Source organism: Tauraco erythrolophus, chromosome 18 (assembly GCF_009769465.1).
Source record: "Tauraco erythrolophus isolate bTauEry1 chromosome 18, bTauEry1.pri, whole genome shotgun sequence".
NCBI classification, from domain to species: domain Eukaryota; kingdom Metazoa; phylum Chordata; class Aves; order Musophagiformes; family Musophagidae; genus Tauraco; species Tauraco erythrolophus.
The window spans coordinates 9,555,912-9,562,796 of NC_141482.1; positions in this window are offsets into that span (position 1 = coordinate 9,555,912).

Here is a 6,885-nt window from a genome sequence, read left to right on the forward strand (position 1 = left end):
CACACCCTTGTGCTCCATCCTTTGACGGTCCGGAGTGCAAAAACTCGGACTTTTCCTGTGCTTTGAAATGAGTTTCTACGTTGAGCTTCTGGAGAAGCCCAGCGGCGGCTTTGTACCAGCCGCTCATCCCGCAGCAGCTACTGGGAGGCGTCAGAGGCACCTATTGGTGAGTAGAAACACTGCACAGGGCTTTCGGGTGTGAAAGGGGAGTAAGGGGAACGGCAAAAAACTGCTGTTATGGCTGCAGGAACGCGGGAGGGGAACAGTCAGACTGGAATTAGGCCTTTACAGCATTAATTTTTTACTGGAATTAGGGGTAATTCGAGGGGTAGGGAAACTAGAGTTGCAGAAAGGGCAGGTGATCCTGCGGACAGGGTGTGCCAGGGTTGTTAGTGAGGTATTTACAGAAGAAGATGGGTAGCTGGAAATACCGGCAACCCTGCTGGTGTATTTTCTTTATATATTTCCCACTGGAGTGCGATTTAAACGGAGAGGGAAAAGCCATTATTCCATATTCACAGCCACTAGACTGATGAGTGATTTCACTGCAGTCAATGCCGTACTTGAACTCAGCAGAGACTAAAAGGACAGTATTTTTTCTCATTAATACCTAATATATGGAGTAACACAATAGCTTCCTTGGACTAAACTATTTGAACTTTCTCCTGCGTATGCTGCCAAAACAACCAGGGACGGTGCTTTGCTCAGTTTCCACGTGGTCGGCACACAGCCCTGTGTGCACGTGCACACACGTGTGTGAGTGGCGTGAAAAGGCCACAGGCTGTGTCTGTCTCCTCTTGTGCAACACGATGCTGGTGCCTGACCCGACGTGGCTCCTTGCTCGGTGCAGGGACCACTGAAGCCTGTTTTGAAAAGGATCCAGTGCTCGTTCTGTGGTTGAGCTGGAGACCACAGTTAAAAGTCTACCTCATCTGCTGCAGCGATTCTTAATACTACACGAGGCGCTCGCTCTCTGTAGTTCCGTAGTGTCTGGTTCGGCCAGAGACAAGGCTCTGCTGCCGCCGGGCACAGAGGGGGAAGCCAGAGCAGCCCATGATTAGCGGTCTTGGCTACCGGCGTTCAGAAACGAGGCCACCCCAGAAAGCTGCAGATGGGGTTGAGCTCTTACCCTCAGGAACATGCATGGGCAACAGAGGCTGCCAGCCCTTGGGGAACATGTGCTGCTCTATCTGAGGGCTTGATTTGTTCTGAATTGTTTAAATGTGAAGAAAACATATATTAAATTGGCCTATTTTTATATCTGTTCTAAAATGATGCTTACCGTTTGCTGGAGCACCAGCCTTTTATCATTGGCCCTTCTATTTAAAATTCATTAGAAAAACCAAATATACTTGCTGATCTTGGCTTAGCACTAAAGAGAGCTGTCATCCTTGCAGCTAACAACATATGGAGCACAATTGGATCGCATCATTTGTATTAGCCACAAAAAGAAAAGACACGAACAATAACACTGACCTTTTTAAGTAAGATATGGGTGATTGGCAGGAGAGCATGGGGAAACGACCCCAGCTTCTGCTAAATCTTTATCCAATCCTTTATCCTTTATTTCCTAGCTTGCCTGCAACCTATTAAGCATGTGAAGTTTCAAACTTATCCTCAACTACTCCTAGAATTAGTAATACTCCACGAATGGAAAATGTACCTTTTGCTTTCCAAGATGACCATGTCATTCGAAATAGTTTCACTGCTAATACATGTAATCATAAATTCTGACACTGGCGAGGAATTAGGGTGACAAGACAGCAATGAGAAAAGTGTTAGAGAAATGTAGGAATTAGCTCAGGTTACAGGATTCAGCTCTTTTGCCCAGTGGACAACGTGACAGATGTCAAGGAGCACCAGGCACACAATCAACTGCATTCCCTCTGCTCCCTTCTGCAGCTCACAGGGCACATAAGGACATTGGTCCCGTATGACTGCTACGGCATAATGTATAGGAATAGCAGTTTCCACAGGCTTTGTGTACACAGAGATGTGAGTTATAATGCTATACTCAGGAGGCTGTGTTGGAACCTACCAGTGTGTTATTTCGAGCAGAAATGGTGCAAATCTACAAAATACAGATCTGGCCTAAATGTCAGAGATGCATGAAACCATTGTTAGGTGCAAGCAGCTGCAGACTTCAGCTCAGCTGTAGTTTCTGGAGACCTCCATGGGCTGAACATAGTTTAGTTTAGACCCAAAACATGCTTTTGAGCCAACAATGAGAATAAAACATTATAAATCGTTTAAGTTTTAGCTGTTATAGCTACATAACTGACAAATACTGCCCACAGTCTGTCATTAATAATTAGCAATGAAGAAAAGGCAGGGAAACTACTAGACTTGAATAGTCTGTGAACTCATCAGCTCAATACATACGCTCAGAAAAAGCATCCAGCCACTGCAAGTCAAAGGAAAAACTCAAACAACGTGGCAAACACTTCCCAATGCTTGTTTTCTATTAGGGCTGGAGTGAAAGGCTGGAATACAGTGTCCAAAGACCAGAAACATTAGCTGATGTCCCTAAATCTCAGTCTTTTTTATGAAAGAATAGATCAGAAATATATCAGAAACACTTCCTTTCTATAAAGATTCTCCATTTATTTCTCCTTTTACCACTATCAAAAGGCTGACATGTCCACAGTCCCCTTGGCTGCTGGTGACAACTCTGCTCAGACGCACAGCACCCACCTTAGAGGTCTGGGAGTCAGCATTAACTCCTATGTTTTTTTCTGTAAAGCTGTTTTCATGAGCCAAAAAGGTGTTTCAAGAACTTGAGCAAAGTCTGTCCTTGGCAACATTAACAAAAATTGCAGCCACGTATACTTGCAGCAGCCTCTGCAAAGAGCATAACTGGAAATACATCGTGCTGCCATTTCAGGGAACTGGAGAATGGAAGGAGTCCTTTTCCACATAGTTGGATCGGTGCTTGCCTTTGGCAGGGCTTTGCTTTAATAAACTTTAAAAGCATATGAATACTGGACTACCTAGGTACTAGGGGATGAGGAATCCAAAAACAAAGCTCAGAAAGAGTAATTTCTAGTGTGATACAAACTATTATTTTAAAAGTACTTAACGTATTTCTTGGTGTTTAAATTTACTGCAGATGTAATTTATCATTCATTATTGTCAGTTTCTACTTACACCGTCCCGTTGTATTTCCTGTACCAATAACTTCACTAATGCAAGTGACCAGATGATAATCTGAGCTGAAGAAAGTTTCAGACAATCTTCTCAGAAATACAAGTGACTGTGCTAATTATCTGGCCCACATGACATGTAATTTACACTGGATCTGTAATACTGTAGTACCCTCATATGAAACTTTTTAAAAGAAAAAGAGGTAGAGAAAAACGGATTAAAATTGCTGCATGTATATTTAGCAGCTAAAACCGAAAGAAAATACGAGTCAATGCTGTCTTAAAAATCTAAGTGTTCTAATGGTGTATGTGGCAGGCATTAGAAATTTAACAGGCAACTAAAACTTGCACGTGGACTTAATCCAAGCTCTTTAAAATGAGCTCAGACTGTGAGTGACTAGTTACTTGGTCTGGAGCGTTGGGAGTGCTATTAGAGAAAAAAAGGAGAGAGAGAGAGAGAGTGGAGAAATATTCTGGTACTTCCTTTGAGAGGCACACATGCACACACGCTACTATTCAATTTTGGGGTCAGGTTTAGTCAGAGATACTACCCCCCAATTTCAAGCTTAAAGTGGTTTGGCAAGAAAGGACAATGGAAAAATTGCTCATATCTCCATGTTCCCATTAAGCTCTGAAGTCTGCTGTGCAAACCAAAGGAATGCACATATCATAGTTTAAAAAAATAGATTAAGCCAGTAGTGGAAAAGAAGTTCTAGGATATTATTATCCTTGGCTATTTTCAAAAAATGAATGATGAAACATTTCAGTTAGAATATCTGCTGGAATGTTATAAAAGAGTGTTCCAATTATGTCAGTGTCCCATCTGTGAATGTGATTCCTGCCCTGTACGAAAGCCTCTGAAATCATTCACTGACTCTTAGCTGGTGTAACTGGGTCCCACAGCGCAGGCTTAAGATAGAAAGGGGCTACCTCGAGTGACGGAGCAGCAACAAATGTGGGACAATCAGATGACACAGGGACTTGTGGCCACCTGATGAAAATCTCTGCCGTGCTGGCGCTTGCAGAAGCACAGATCATGAAGCAAAGCTACTGAAGCATCTTTTTGCTAGCAGGGTGTTAGGCTATGCAGTCTTGATTCTCCATTCTAAGCCTGCTGTAATCATAAAAGGGGGCTAGGGCCCAAAATTATTAACACATCATTGTTTACACACCCTACATTAATGGGACTCTTGGACTTTGTTGTGGGTGTAGAAAGCCTCCCAAAGCCAGAGACTGATCCCAAAAGTGCCAAGTGCTATTAACTCCGAGCAGTTTCATGCAGCTCTTTTTTTGTGGAAAGGTTGCGAGCAGGCTTGGGACACGAAGGCAGATCAGTGGCAGGGTCTGCTCCTATCACCCGTATGTCACTGGCAGGAGCAAATGTTTTAAATAAGGGAAAAATATATGGTGGGGCTCAGGAGCATTTTCTTTCCAGAGCATCTCTGGGCTCTGTCGTGTAACAGACTGCACTGCTCATCTGGCTACTGTGGTCTCAACTGTTTGCTCTGGGGGAACAAAAAAATAAAAAATAAAACAACAACACACCAGTGCCTTTCATTTTGGTCTGTAATTGCAAGGCTCTGGGGAACATCTACTCGGGGAAAGCAGAGCTGTGTAGCAATGGAAGGAACTGTGGTAGCTGCCATTGGAGCCCTGCCTTGTGCTTTGATATACTGCTACCCTATAGCAGGTGAGAGCAGGACCTTGCCAACACTGAGAAGTGCAAGAAGTTTCCTATCTTTCCCTTTCCTGCCCTCTCTGCAGCAAAGTAATTTCTCCGGGGTGTTGTGAGAGTGACTAAGAGCAGCTGAAGAGCTCAGGAGAGAGGGAGTTTTGTCTGGAGAAAGCCAAGGATATACAAGGCAGGGCGATGGCCTGATCCTAAGGCGGTATAAAGCCACTCAGAGTCTTTCCATTGGCTTGTCCGAGAATCGGAGCTCTCGGATGATCCCTTTTGGGTGTACGTGTTAATAAGTGTATTTTGGCAGGTGCTTGGGGAGCTTGCTATGCCAGGAGAAAACAAATAGCCGCTACTAAGGGCCCTTCAAACGAAGCCCTGCGATGCCCGCCTCATCCCCCCCGACAGCCCGCACATCCCCTCCGCCGGCCCCGGGGCTCTGACTCAGCGGCCGGGCGGCGGTGCCAGCGCTGGCGGCGGGGCGGGGAGGGGAGCGCGGCGGGCAGGCTCGGCGGCGGCTCGGCGCTGGCCGGCCGGAGGGCGGGGGGAATCTAAAAGGGACCGAGTCGGTGGAAAAGCGCTTCCCTTCTCCACCTCCTGCCCCTGGACCGGCAGCACCGCTCACACGTAGAAGTTGTAACTCACCTACGCCTCCCGCCCGGCCCGCGGGGTGCAGCGCCGAGCGCCCCGGGGGAGCGGGCGGGCCGCCTGGGCAGGGGGGCTGCAGGGCCCGGGGAGAGCAGCCGGGCTCACTGGTCCACGGCTGCTTTACAAGAGCCGGGCTGCGGGCGGCGAGGGGTCTCCTCCAGCGGAGCATCCTCCGCCTGGATCCGCCGCTGATGGCCACGCCGACCCCGAGAGCTCCAGGCACGGCTGTGCCCGGAGACCCCCTCCCTGCCCACTAACATCACCCGGAGAGATGCCCCTTGCCCCGGCTCCGTGCCGGCATTGCACACCCGCTGCCGTGCCTGCAGCCCCCTCCGCGTCCCCACGCGGGGCCGCTCCCGGCGCCGCGCCCTCCCTCGGGGCCCGCAGCCTCGCTCGCCGCGGCGGGGGAGGACAGAGGATGCCGCGGCCCCTCCTAGACGGCTGCTCCCCGCCTCGGTGGGGCCGGGGCGATAGCGGGGAGATCTCCGCTGCGGAGGGGGGCTGGTAGTTCGGGTCGGAGCAGACCCGCGGGCGGGCGAGCACCGAGCGCTGACAGCGGGGCAGACTCCTCCTCTCGCCGCACTTAACTCTTGCCTCCACCGGCACCGGCACACCGCGGTGGCTGGAGGGGAGCGCGGCGGCCGCTCTGAGCCCCTGGCCCCGCGGGACGGCTCGCCCTCGGCCGCACGCCCCGTAGGGGTGCGGACCTCGACGGGAGCCGCGGGCATCCCCGAGGGCAGCGCGACCGCGGAGCCGCCGATCCCAGCCCAGCGCTGCCGCAGGCTCCGCCGGGCCCGGGGAAGCCGCCCGCGACGCCCGGAGCCCCCGACCTGGGCAGGAGGCGGAAGGGTTAAGCGGCCGGGAGGTTAGTCAGCGAGACTCCTGGGGTGATGGCTTGGAAGAGGAGAGTCCCTCTGGCTGAAGTTTAAAGGAGGTTTCTCCAGACAGATTTGTATCGCCTTCGCGGAGCGCTTCTAACCAAACCTAAAGCCAGTCCAACCCTTCCCCGAGGGACCTTCTCGCCATGAAACCCTTCCTGCCCACCCGGCCGAGCTGCCTGCGAGTGAGCTAAAACCGGCAGCACAAACCACCTGGCCCGAGGAGTGACCTACGGAGACCCCCGGGTAAGGGCAGCGCACAGGAGGGCACACACAGAGCACAGACACACAGCGCAGGAGTAAGACCCTACCTTGATCCATAGACCTCATGATGTGGTGGTAATGTACCAGCCTGCAGGCAGTTTCTCTCTGCATCGGGAATTAAAAAAAAAAAAAAAAAAAAAAAAAAAAAAAAAATCAATAGCAGGGGGAAAAAAAAAAAAAGAAAAAAATGAAGAAAAAAAAAATCTTCTTTAAACCATGTTCAACCAGTGCCGCCCGGACAGAGGGAACCCCTCTTGCTCGCCTCCTCCGTAAG